Source organism: Haliaeetus albicilla, chromosome 14 (genome assembly GCF_947461875.1).
Source record: "Haliaeetus albicilla chromosome 14, bHalAlb1.1, whole genome shotgun sequence".
In the NCBI taxonomy this organism is placed as follows: Eukaryota; Metazoa; Chordata; class Aves; order Accipitriformes; family Accipitridae; genus Haliaeetus; species Haliaeetus albicilla.
Window position 1 is genome coordinate 1,915,315 of NC_091496.1, and position 13,439 is coordinate 1,928,753.

The 13,439-nt window shown below is 51.0% G+C and overlaps 1 long non-coding RNA gene across 5 annotated transcripts; it reads right to left on the reverse strand.

Annotated features, from left to right (window-relative positions):
* Positions 1 to 4,012: 4,012 nt before the first annotated feature.
* LOC138688924 (uncharacterized) lies at positions 4,013 to 10,271 on the reverse strand. 5 transcript variants are annotated; one of them, XR_011327694.1, is made up of 3 exons: positions 10,143 to 10,271; positions 9,322 to 9,729; positions 4,013 to 8,794 (listed from the first exon to the last, which is right to left on the reverse strand). It is a non-coding gene; the product is annotated as an uncharacterized lncRNA (long non-coding RNA). The 5 variants fall into 5 exon arrangements; XR_011327695.1 differs by having other exon boundaries at positions 4,013 to 6,980; positions 8,694 to 9,729; XR_011327696.1 differs by having other exon boundaries at positions 4,013 to 8,613; positions 8,694 to 9,729.
* Between the last annotated feature and the right edge of the window lie 3,168 nt (positions 10,272 to 13,439).

The following is a 13,439-nucleotide window of genomic DNA, read 5'->3' on the forward strand; positions in this document are numbered from 1 at the left end:
AAAACAGAAAGTGAAAACTGAACCGGAAAGAGAGCGCGGCCGCGCCCGCGGCTTTCCTCTTCCCGCGGGTCAGCGCCGCGCCGGCGGCGGCCTTCGGCGGTCCTTCCCGCACCGCACCGTCCCCCTCAGCGCCTCTTCATCGTCGTTCGCCTCAGTCTTTCCCCCGGCGCCCTGTTGGGGACCTTCCCTCAGCCCCTTCCCTGATCACCTCAGCCCCTCAGTCTTCTCCTCCCTGCCCTGGGCCCCGTCCTTCACCTCAGTCCTTCCTCCGTCCCCTCAGTGCCTTACCCCGGCACCCTGTCGGGGACCTTCCCTCAGCCCCTTCCCTGATCACCTCAGCCCCTCAGTTTTCGCCTCCCAGCCCTGGGCCCCATCCTTCATCTCAGTCTTTCCCTCGGCGCCTTGCTTGGGACCTTCCCTCAGCCCCTCAGTCTTCGCCTCCCTGCCCTGTGCCCCGTGCTTCACCTCAGTTCTTCCTCCATCCCCTTAGTGCTTTACCCCGGCGCCCTGTTGGGGACCTTCCCTCAGCCCCTTCCCTGATCACGTCAGCCCCTCAGTCTTTGCCTCCCTGCCCTGTGCCCCGTCCTTCACCTCAGTTCTTCCTCCATCCCCTTAGTGCTTTACCGCGGCGCCCTGTTGGGGACCTTCCCTCAGCCCCTTCCCTGATCACGTCAGCCCCTCAGTCTTTGCCTCCCTGCCCTGTGCCCCGTCCTTCACCTCAGTTCTTCCTCCATCCCCTTAGTGCTTTACCCTGGCGCCCTGTTGGGGACCTTCCCTCAGCCCCTTCCCTGATCACGTCAGCCCCTCAGTCTTTGCCTCCCTGCCCTGTGCCCCGTCCTTCACCTCAGTTCTTCCTCCATCCCCTTAGTGCTTTACCCCTGCGCCCTGTTGGGGACCTTCCCTCAGCCCCTTCCCTGATCACGTCAGCCCCTCAGTCTTCGCCTCCCTGCCCTGGGCCCCGTCCTTCACCTCAGTCCTTCCTCTGTCCTCTCAGTGCCTTACCCCAGCGCCCTGTTGGGGACCTTCCCTCAGCCCCTCAGCCCCTTCCCTCCTTTCCTTTTCACCTCAGTCTTCACCTCCCTGCCCTGGGCCCTGTCCTTCACCTCAGTTCTTCCTCCATCCCCTAATGCCTTCACCTGGCGCCTTGTTTGGGACCTTCCCTCATCCCCTCGTCCCCTTCCTCACCCCAGTCCTTCCCCCTCAGGGCCTTCCCTCAGCCCCCTTGTCCCGGACCTTCCCGCAGTCTCCCTTCATCCTCCTTCCTTTGGCTCTTCCCTCAGGGCTTTTCCCCCATCTTTCTTGAGCCCTTCTGGCCCCTTCCCTCGTCCCCTTTCTGTGGCCCTTACCTCAGCATCTCCCTTCATTCCTCGGCCCCATCCCTGTCCCTGCTGCCGCCCTTGCCCCTCCTGAGGTGGGGTACCCCCGGAGCCCCTCATGGCGGTGGCTCCAGGCCCCACTTCACGGCAGCAGCCCAGGGTTGTTCGGTCATCCCTTTTTTTAAACAGGATTTTTCCTGGGGTGTTAAAAAGTGCCCTGGCATCGTCCCGTCCCCCCACCCCAGATACTCTGGGTTTTGTTCCTCTGTTGAAAACGTGAAAGTGTGTGGCCCAGGGGGTGGGTTTGCTCCAGGAGCGGTGGGGGTAAATGAATGTTGAAGCAGAAAAAGAAGATAAATAATCCTGTTTCCCTCCACCACCTGGAATCTGTCTCGATCAGCCCGGCAGGGAGACAGTTTGTCACTTGAGTGGTTGCGTGTAAACGACTCGATCGGGTTGCTCAAAGCCCTGTCCAACCTGACCTTGAGCACTTCCAATAATGGGGCATCCGTAACTTCTCTGGGCAACCCGTTCCAGTGTCTCACCACCCTCACCGTAAAACATTTCTTCCTTATGTCCAGTCTAAACCTGCCCTCTTTCAGTTTAAAACCATTGCCCCTTGTCCTGTCACTACAGAGCTTGGTAAAAATCTCTCTCTCTCTTATAAGCTCCCTTTATATACTGAATATAGATATATTGATTAGATTGTCGCTTTCTAGCTGCACAGTGGTTTCCAGCTCCTCCTTGTTACCCATGCTATGTACATTGGTATAGAGGCACTTCAGGTGGGCTATTGACCGCGACACCTTTTTAGAGGAACATGCCCTAATTCCTCTGAGGCGTTTCACTGGTGTTTCTTTGGCGGTTCCTAATGCATCAACAGCCCCTGGCTCTCCTCTGTTGCTCAAAACTCCATTCCCCTTCCCCGCTAAGTCTGCATTAAAGCTCTCCATGCAAGTCTGGGCAGCTTGTTGGTGAAAACTCTCTTGCCCCACTTGGTCAGGTGAATCCTATAATTTGTCTCCTCCTTCCTAAACCACTTCCCCTGACTGGGAGGGTAGAGGAGAACACCATCTGGGCTCCAGATCCTTTTAATGTTGCTTTAAGGGACATAGCGTCTCTTTTGATGGTTCTGAGTTGCCTTGTCACAGTATCGTTGGACCCTACGTGGAAAATAGTAGGAGCAGATGACAGTTTTTAGGGTTCACCAGGCTCAGCAGCTTTTCAGGGATGTTGTGAATGCAGCAAATAGTCAATGTTTCAGTAGATGTTGGAGCAGGGAACAGGGTGATCTGGCCTTGCCCAGCCTCTTACGCAAGCGAACACGGTGTGCTGAATGATGGGTCAATGGTTGCGTTGCATGAACGTGTGTTCAGCTGTGCTGGGCAATAAGTCTGGCGGGTGCTTGGAGGGGAGCCCACCCAAGATTTCAGGTACTTTTGCCAATGAGATCCGTGGTGCTGTATCTGCACAGCGATGCGCATCATGGACATTCTGTGCGATCGTCCATCTGAGCTAATAAATTTATGGAGACGCTGATTCCCAATCCTTGCTGGTATTTGCACAGCCCATTTCTGTACTCAGCTCCCCAGTGCCCAGGCTCTGGTTTAGCTCTGCTGACCTCGTCAGGTGTATTTTCGCGTGCTGGGGTAGTCGTAGCCTTAGCAGGAAAGATTTGCAAACAAAGGAAAAAAGGAGAAAGAACAATGAGGTGACAATGTGACAGCTCACTTATAAGTCACTTATTACTCAAAGCAATGCTGCAGGTCAGTAACATGCCGTTACAGATACTTCACCCATCCTAAGAATTTACTACTGCAGCAGCAGAGAGTGCAAAATGCTACTACCCAGTAAAAAAATTAAGGCATGAGGAAGAGTAAGTGATTTTTCTGGCGTCCTACAGTCAGTAAGGGCAGTGTTGATGGCAGTCTCGTGCTCTGACTGCGTAGCAGTGTATCTCCGATTTGCTGGATCCACTGATTCTTCTAGCTCCTGCTGACATATCAAAGACTGGAATTCTTGCTAGTCCTAAACACAGCTAGGAGTAAGATTTTTTCTTTCTTTGTGTTCCCATGCCGTAGTGGTCAGGTGAGGTGAGACAGAAATAGCTGTGCAGGGTTGGTGTCCCCAGTTGCCCAGTGAGGGTGTAAGATGAACGTGTAAGATGAACAGCCCCACGTAACTGTGTGCCTCGACCTAGCAGACACAAAAAGGGCTCTGAGCTTCTGCAGCATCTGTAAGGAAGAGCAGATCCGCAGGCAGAGCGCCCGGCTTTCCCCCTCGAGTGTGACTGTTCAGCCACCACCACAATGAAACACGAGTATTCTAGTATTAGAAATTATTTCTGATGAGGAAAGGTAGGATTTCTGGTGAGAGCTCCTTTCTCAATGATCTATTCCTGTTTCATCTATTAGAAAAACAAGGAATTTGAGGGAATTTTGTCATCATTTTGCTGGGGAGAGTAACAACTGGAGCCTCTGGAGGTCAGACCATTTCTAACTGGAGTTTCTATGTTGCTGTTTGGTGCCTCCTGCCTTTTGGGGCGGTGGCACGTGTGGTCTGTGCAAGAGGAGAGCCTATGACCTAACTGGTGGGGACCTAGTTCCTGGCAATACCCTATTTTGGCTTCTTTGAAAGAATGAGTCATAAAGTTCTGGCAAACTTGCAAGTCTAAAATAAAGAAGTAGTCATCTGAAGACCTATTTCCTCTTTTATTCAGAAAAAAATGAATGATGCCTGCAGATGCTGTCAGTCACTCTGTGAAAGAAAATAGTCGCAATGAAATGAGTCAACTGGGAGGTGGAAGAAGCAGTTCCTGAAAATGACAGTGGCCTCCTGCTGAAAGAAAACACACAACAATAAAGCAAATAATTAGGTTTGAAATAATTCTTGACTGTGTGGGGCAGCATCAGGAGTCCCAGCGCTGCGTGAAGTCTGCAAACATAGCCTGCAGATGCTGGATGGCATAGGACCTGCGGGCTCCCTCCCCTTTTCCTGCCATGTGTGAATCATGGGACAGCAGATGACACAAATACATGGAAACACTGAGTTTCTCTTTGATTTTCTCCTATTTCCTTATGTGGCATGAGAGAGTGGTTTGGTTTTCGCTTGGTTTCCAATGGAAACAAGGCTTGTGACTGTACTATTTCTGTCAGTCTGTCTCTTCCACTAACTTTTGAAGCCATTAGCCAGTTTCAGCCCAATTTGACAGCAAGGTAGTGGTTTCACAGACCAATTTCTTCAATTTTCTAGAAAATCAGTGGTCTGCTGGAGGACCCTTTTCCTCTCCTGCTCATGACAACATCCAAAGGGTAGACCGTCCCCTTAGCTGCTGCGGAGGGAGTCCAGATGGGAGGAGGTCACCAGTGGCTCAAGGTAGTTCTGAATAAGTGTTTGCATTTGTGTAGACCTCAAAGCAAAATCATGAAGCCCATGGCTGGCTGATACCGCTGATGCCCAGCGTGACTATTCTTTCATCGGTATGGCTGTTGGGACAGATTAAAGCAGGTCCAAGAGGTAAAATGCAAGCACATGGAAATATCATGGGTGCCTTTTGGGAGGGTGCTGAAAACCCTGGTGTTCCTCTGCTGTGGAGACTTTGGACAGACGTGTCCAGAGGGGAGAAGGGCAACTGCAGAAACCGAGAGGAACTGCAGGTAAGTGGCTACAGCAGGGAGAAGAGGCAAGATGGGCTCCTGTCACAGTGGGACTCTAGCATGGTTTTATTTCAAGATGAAGTTTGCCTTCCCAGGTAGTGTTTTCAGGAATGAAGCAGAGCAGGACTGGTCCTGACTGATCTTTTTGTACAAGTCTGTGCCATGAAATTGCCTGTTTTTGAACAGAAATGAGCCTGAACCAGAAGCCTTCCTAGGTGCAGCATCACCAGGCCAATCTGGAGGGTCAGATAGGCCCCAGCATTTGTCATTTGAGGAACTTTTGATGTACTGTGGTAAAATATTGGGTTCAGAGCCATTTGGGTTGGGAAGTATTGCCCAGGACCTTAACTGAAAGAGAAAGTGGGAAAAGAGAACTTGTGGGCTTGTTTGACCTCTTTGGTAGCCCATCATGTTTGGTCATTCTTGCTGGTATGCCCAGAAAAACTGCAGAGGTCTTTTTAAAGGTGTTATGTTCAGACCATGAAAAGTTTATGCAAAGGCTTCTGGGCACTTGAGAAGGGGTGGGAGCAGGCAGCTAGCTCAGAAATGGCTGCTGCACATGACCACAAAGTTTGAGCCCTTCTGGTTTAATCCAGGTGGACAGAAAGAGGTTTGCTCCCACTCATTTCTGCTCTACTCTTATTTTCTGTAAAAATTTTCTATTTTCAAACCAAACTGCATGGAAAAGCATGAAATGCAAAGTCAGGAACTTCTTGACCCAAGAACAACAACAGTTTATTCTACAACACTGTCAAAGTGTATGTCATCCCCCATAAAGCTGTCTTGCCCCATCCTTCACTCAACTCAAGCGAAACTCCCATAATCACTTTGGGATCTTGCAGCAAGAGAACCAAGTTTTGCCCAAGACCTTTAATTTTGTCATGTCTTTCAGTAATGGGGGAAAGTCTTCAAAAATACCACCGCAAATACTATCTCCAGCTCTATACGGATGCAGGAATCCTCCAGCACAATGGTACGAGTATGTGGTTTCTCTGAGAATGTCTGTAACAATTCTCATATGCTTTGCAAGTCTGCAGGTGACAGACAGATTGAGATTAAATGCAGAGGATTATTCCTCCCAGAGAAATAGCTGATTGAGTCTTCTCCCTCAAAATCTTCCTTCTTACCTTCCCAGCATACGCTTATCTAGATAGGGCAGCACATTTTCCGAGCCTACTGATCTGTCAAGAGTCTTTCATCTCTTTGAGGAAATCCCAAATAACTCTCCACTTCACGACATGCCCATTAGTGACATGCTGCTTCTTGTGTTGGCTGGAAAATGCGTTGTATATTCATTGCCATTGAACTCTGGTATCTGTTCATGGTGTATTCATGCAGTGTACACCTCCCGCAGTAAAGCACAGTTAAGATTTTTGGTTTCTGGTTTGGTTTATTCTTGTGTTCGTTTTTTTGGCTATTTTGGTATCTTGCAAATTCCTATGAAACCAACCTTTTGTTTGAGTTGTGATGACAAACATTTAAATAGTTCTAGCGGCATTGGGGAATCAGAACCAAAGTTGTTCAAATAACCAACCAACCCCCTACAAAAGCCTCTAACAAAACCCAGCTTGTTTTACAGTGTTTTCACAATGGTGTAAAACCACACACTGCACAGGCAGCTACAAGGTCCACTCAGGAAATGAGTCAAAGATGACAAGAATGTGACAAAGTGCAGATGAGCATTTTCAGTGGTGAGCAAGTGATTTTTTTTTAAGCCCCTTTACCAATTTTTCCCCATTTTTTAAAAATCATTATTGAGGTAGTTATTAAAAATTAATAGCTGTGCTGCTTATCCTATATTTTTGCAATGTAAGCCTGACAGTCTCTGAAGAGAGAGTCTAAACACCAATTATTACTCCTTACCAGGCATAAGACTGAAGTGAGGAGATACAAGCTCTTTCTATAACCAAAATGTTACCGTTTGATCATGGCAAAACGAGGCCGTGTGTTCAAGACCATGCAGATCTCCTAAACAGAGTATCTTTTTCTTCTTTTGCAGTAATCAGTCCTGTAGTAATTAAACATAGGGAGCATTTGCAATCGTTATTATCTTCAGAGCTGATAACGGCTTGTGTGAGGCTGGAGTTGGTTGTACCAGTCTTATTTCAGACTATCTGCACATGCAGGCAAGTGATCCTGTTCAGCTAAGTGATATTTACAGTGGATTACTTTCTCATAGATGGAAATTTATATTGTATCCATGATCCTCCTCCACAACCACTTCTTTCCCACTTTGACTGTGCTATTTCTAACCTCTAATCTATCTCCTTCCATGCAATCCTGCATTCTCCCTACCGAAGAGCCAGGTGAGGCTGAAGAGGTGCTGGCTGGTCTCAGAGAATAAAGTTTCTCCTGCTGTAAGCCACATCAGCCCATTCAGTGATGCTTAAACTCCTCCATCAGGCAGATGTTATAAATCAGTAATATCCATATTTTATTGAGGAGAAAACTGAGGCAGTGAGTGGTTTGCTGGAGGCCAGATAAGGGCTTTGGGAACGTTAAAATGTCATTGTTCTTAGCCTTCTGCTTTCAGGTGTTGTGTATATAGGGATATGTTTTGAAATAGGAACACTTACTCCTGATCTTATCAAACTGACGTAGACACAGCACTTATCTCTTCATATTATTGTCTGTATAATAATTTCATTATCTACAGCTGATTAACCCCCAGCACTGTCTGAACTGCAGCTGACGTTATATGCAGGTCCGCAGAGTATTTCCATCTCTACCTGCTATTCTCCTGCACTAAGCAGATGAGTTTATTCACTTCTTAAATTCATCCCTGGACCCACCTTGGGGCAAGAAGTGAGAGAATTTACATGGTCTTCCAAGATCACTTCCAGCCCTGTTGTCTGGGTTTCTGTTACGGTGCTGGCATGCCAGCTCTTTGCATCTTTAAATAGGGAATGGAAACCCTGAAAAATTTAAACACAATTACACAGCTCTCTTGTCCTGCCTTTGAGGGTGGAATGAATGGCTGCAACATACAGACATAAAAAATAACACCTCATGTTTTGAGAGGTCCCATCCTGGGCTAATCCTCATACTGTTGCAGCTGACAGGGTGTAGCAATTTTAGTTTTTATGCAGTTAGTGCAGACACACTTGATTTTCTTACTACATGAAAGCGGCAGCATGTCTACCACTTGACCAGAAGTGTTGACCAGAAGTTTCCCACTGGAGTTACTTAATATCATCCTCCAGCAAAGGAAAATTTGTTTCCTTCAAAATTAATATTTTCAGGAGAAAAATGTCCACTACTGGAAAACATTGATTTTTCCATCAAAGTGGAGAACAAGCACAGGGCAGATTTCTATTTTAGAAGTATAGTCACTGCAGAAGAGCAAGAAGCAGTAGAATTTTACTTTTTCTAAAAATCTAATTTTAATGTTTGGGTTTTTTTTAAAAATATGGTTTCATCTTTTATCCTGCTGTGGATGGAAGGGGGAAGCAGGTGTTCTTCAGCTTCCTGTGTACCCTAGAGCATAGCTCCCAACCACTTGAGAAGCGCACATACAAATGCAAAGCAGGTGGGCAAAATGAAAAACATGAACAGAATTGCAAATGTACGGCAGGACCATGAACTGAAGGAATCCTGCAGAATCTCTCCTTGGAGGAGCAGCTCTCCTTGCAGATCTACTCCTGCAGAGGTTGGTTGGGGTGAAGGGGATTTTTTTGGTCTCTGTTTTTAATCCATTTCTTATGTCTCCGTGCTTACTTACTCCAGCAATTTGGGAAGGACGTCAGGGGAAAACTGCAAGACTGGGAGTGTAATAAAAGTAGGACACACAACAAAGCTGATACACGCTTCTTCTTTCAAGACCTGGATGTAAATGAGAAAAGGTTAACAACACTATCGCACGGCACTTGCGCAAGCTTGACAAAGCTTGGCTCCGCTAGAGAAAATTCAAGGTGTCAGTTTTTTGAGTTTGTGGCACCTTTTTGAGAGTTCAGGAAGTGCAGAGTCAAGTTGCACTTCTCAAAACAGCACCCAGATTTAACTCCTTGCCCACACAGACGCCAACCCACAGGTCTGGCTTCTCTTTGGGTAAATTGCTTTGCCAAGGCAAAACAAACATACAGGCACAAGGCCTCTTACAAAGTCCTCATAAATATCAGCTACCTAAATAATCCATTGGGAATTAGGACAACAAATGCTTTATATTTCTGGATGTGACTACACAAGTGTGGGGCAGGAGGGGGAACCTGGCACGCAGGGGAAGAAAATCCACAGATGAACAGCAGATCGCTGTAGAGCCTTGTGTTCTTTCTCCTACGTCTCTACTGCAAAGAACAGCAATTTACAGATGGAGGAGGAGGGGAAGGTGGAAGATGAAGTCTGTGTGTTACCTGGCTGTTTGGTTTTAGTCCTAGGTGGTAAGATGGGAGAAACAGAGGAGAATGGGAAAGATTTTAGGGCAGTTGGAGACATTTATGTTCATATTCTGAGTGATATGCTGACATTTGGCTCCAGTCTCCTGCAGTTTGGTTGCTGTGGCTTCTCTCCCACTCCATGACCCTGGGTAACTGATCAGCAATTTGTTGATGAGATGCAGCTGCTGTGCAGGGCTCCTGAACCAAGGAAAAGGATATGCTTGGAGCCATGTCCCTGCAGCAGGTGAGCTGATGTGGTGGGGACTGGATACCCGAGACACCAGCAACGCTGTTAATGGTTTCATCTGCATGATCAAGCCTGGTACGTGGATGTTTCCTGCAGGTTCTGCTGCTGCCTCCATGTGGGCACAGTTATTTTGGAAGCTTTAAAATAAAGATTTTAAGGAATGCGTCTTACCCTAGCTCCCACCCTGAGAGAGCAGAAATCTGGGGTAGACAGCGGAGAAGTGGTAGAGAAGGGCTGCACTCTCCTGGGTGAAGCAAGTGGGAATCAAGCGATTCAGGCTGTAGTTTCAGCCTTGCACTGATTTCTTTTTGTCATCTTTGGCAAATCACTTCACCTTTCTGTGCTTCTGTTTCTGCTGTCTTACCTACTAGTAAATTTTGCAGAGCCGCCATCGACAGGATGACCCAGCAAAACTGGGGAGTTCAACCATAATACAAATAGCTAAGAAATGCCAGCCCTTACGGAGAGGCCGGGAGGCCTGGCTCCCTGCTCCGCGTTGCACGTGTGACATGCTGTTTCCAGGAGGTAATATCATCAATGACATAATTACCAATGAACTCACTCTGGTCCTGGTGACTCTGGAAGAGCAGCTCACTTAGCCCTGGGACCTGAGTGGACTCTGCTGCCGTCTGGGACCCAGGAAAAACAGTCCCACCACATTTTTGGCACATAAGTTGCCCCACTTCTACCCCTCCCCAGTGCTCTCTCCAGTCTGCTCCAGCACACCCCAAACCTCTCTTTGCCACAGCAACTCCCCCAAACACATTCTCACCCAGCTCCTGCACCCCATCCCACGGCTGCACGGTGGCCGTCCCAGCCTGTCCTTTCCCTCCACGCTGAGCCCCCTCCCCAGCTCTCCTCAATCCCTGGACCCCCAGCCCTACCTCCCCGCAAAACACCCTGTGTCCCCAGGTCACCTTCCCAGCATCTCCCCGTGTCCTACACCAGTTTCATGGGCCCCTCCAGCCTCCCCTACCTGCTGTCAGCACCCTGGTTTCTTTGCACCAGTGCCACCACTACCCCCTCCCCCCCCACACACACCAGTGATCCCAGTATCCCTTCCCACACTCCAGTTCCCCCAAAGACCGCTTTCTCACATGGACCAGTACCCCTTCCCCACGCACCAGATGCCACCTGCCCACACACACCAGTGCCCCAGTACCACATTTGCATACACCAATGCTCCCAATATCCCCCTCCCACCACACACCAGTACCTTCCTCCCCACATACACCAGTCCCCCCAGTACCAATTCCCCCCATACAGCAGTGTCCTCCTTGTCTCATCAGTACCTGATCCCTACACAAACCAGTGTCCTCAGAACCCCCTCCCCACATATACCAGTGCCTCCAGTCTCCCCAAACACCAGTGCCCCAGTACCCATTCCCCCACACAGCAGTGTCCCCAGTACCCCCTCCCCACATACACCAGTACATTCACTACCCCTCCCACCACACCAGTGTCCCCAGTATCCCCTTCCACCCCCAGTCCCCCAAGTACCCTTCCCTACATATACCAGTGCCCCCAGTACCCCTCCCCCCATACACCAGTACTTCCAGCAATCCCAGTCTCCCCCCCCAGTACCCCCTCCCCCCTACACCAGTACTTCCAGCAATCCCAGTCTCCCCCCCAGTACTCCCCTCCTCGCATACACCAGTACTTCCAGCAATCCCAGTCTCCCCCCCAGTACCCCCTCCCCCCTACACCAGTACTTCCAGCAATCCCAATCTCCCCCCCCAGTACCCCCTCCCCCCTACACCAGTACTTCCAGCAATCCCAGTCTCCCCCCCAGTACCCCCTCCCCCCATACACCAGTACTTCCAGCAATCCCAGTCTCCCCCCCCGGTACCCCCTCCCCCCTACACCAGTACTTCCAGCAATCCCAGTCTCCCCCCCAGTACCCCCTCCCCCCTACACCAGTACTTCCAGCAATCCCAGTCTCCCCCCCAGTACCCCCTCCCCCCTACACCAGTACTTCCAGCAATCCCAGTCTCCCCCCCAGTACCCCCTCCCCCCTACACCAGTACTTCCAGCAATCCCAGTCTCCCCCCCAGTACCCCCTCCCCCCTACACCAGTACTTCCAGCAATCCCAGTCTCCCCCCCAGTACCCCCTCCTCACATACACCAGTACTTCCAGCAATCCCAGTCTCCCCCCCAGTACCCCCTCCCCCCTACACCAGTACTTCCAGCAATCCCAGTCTCCCCCCCAGTACCCCCTCCCCCCTACACCAGTACTTCCAGCAATCCCAGTCTCCCCCCCAGTACCCCCTCCCCCCTACACCAGTACTTCCAGCAATCCCAGTCTCCCCCCCAGTACCCCCTCCCCCCTACACCAGTACTTCCAGCAATCCCAGTCTCCCCCCCACACCAGTACTTCCAGCAATCCCAGTCTCCCCCCCAGTACCCCCTCCTCACATACACCAGTACTTCCAGCAATCCCAGTCTCCCCCCCAGTACCCCCTCCCCCCTACACCAGTACTTCCAGCAATCCCAGTCTCCCCCCCAGTACCCCCTCCCCCCTACACCAGTACTTCCAGCAATCCCAGTCTCCCCCCCAGTACCCCCTCCCCCCTACACCAGTACTTCCAGCAATCCCAGTCTCCCCCCCAGTACCCCCTCCTCACATACACCAGTACTTCCAGCAATCCCAGTCTCCCCCCCCAGTACCCCCTCCCCCCTACACCAGTACTTCCAGCAATCCCAGTCTCCCCCCCAGTACCCCCTCCCCCCTACACCAGTACTTCCAGCAATCCCAGTCTCCCCCCCAGTACCCCCTCCCCCCTACACCAGTACTTCCAGCAATCCCAGTCTCCCCCCCAGTACCCCCTCCCCCCTACACCAGTACTTCCAGCAATCCCAGTCTCCCCCCCAGTACCCCCTCCTCACATACACCAGTACTTCCAGCAATCCCAGTCTCCCCCCCAGTACCCCCTCCCCCCTACACCAGTACTTCCAGCAATCCCAGTCTCCCCCCCAGTACCCCCTCCCCCCTACACCAGTACTTCCAGCAATCCCAGTCTCCCCCCCAGTACCCCCTCCCCCCTACACCAGTACTTCCAGCAATCCCAGTCTCCCCCCCAGTACCCCCTCCCCCCTACACCAGTACTTCCAGCAATCCCAGTCTCCCCCCCAGTACCCCCTCCTCACATACACCAGTACTTCCAGCAATCCCAGTCTCCCCCCCAGTACCCCCTCCCCCCTACACCAGTACTTCCAGCAATCCCAGTCTCCCCCCCAGTACCCCCTCCCCCCTACACCAGTACTTCCAGCAATCCCAGTCTCCCCCCCAGTACCCCCTCCCCCCTACACCAGTACTTCCAGCAATCCCAGTCTCCCCCCCAGTACCCCCTCCTCACATACACCAGTACTTCCAGCAATCCCAGTCTCCCCCCCCAGTACCCCCTCCCCCCTACACCAGTACTTCCAGCAATCCCAGTCTCCCCCCCAGTACCCCCTCCCCCCTACACCAGTACTTCCAGCAATCCCAGTCTCCCCCCCAGTACCCCCTCCTCACATACACCAGTACTTCCAGCAATCCCAGTCTCCCCCCCCAGTACCCCCTCCCCCCTACACCAGTACTTCCAGCAATCCCAGTCTCCCCCCCAGTACCCCCTCCCCCCTACACCAGTACTTCCAGCAATCCCAGTCTCCCCCCCAGTACCCCCTCCCCCCTACACCAGTACTTCCAGCAATCCCAGTCTCCCCCCCAGTACCCCCTCCCCCCTACACCAGTACTTCCAGCAATCCCAGTCTCCCCCCCAGTACCCCCTCCTCACATACACCAGTACTTCCAGCAGTCCCAGTCTCCCCCCCAGTACCCCCTCCCCCCTACACCAGTACTTCCAG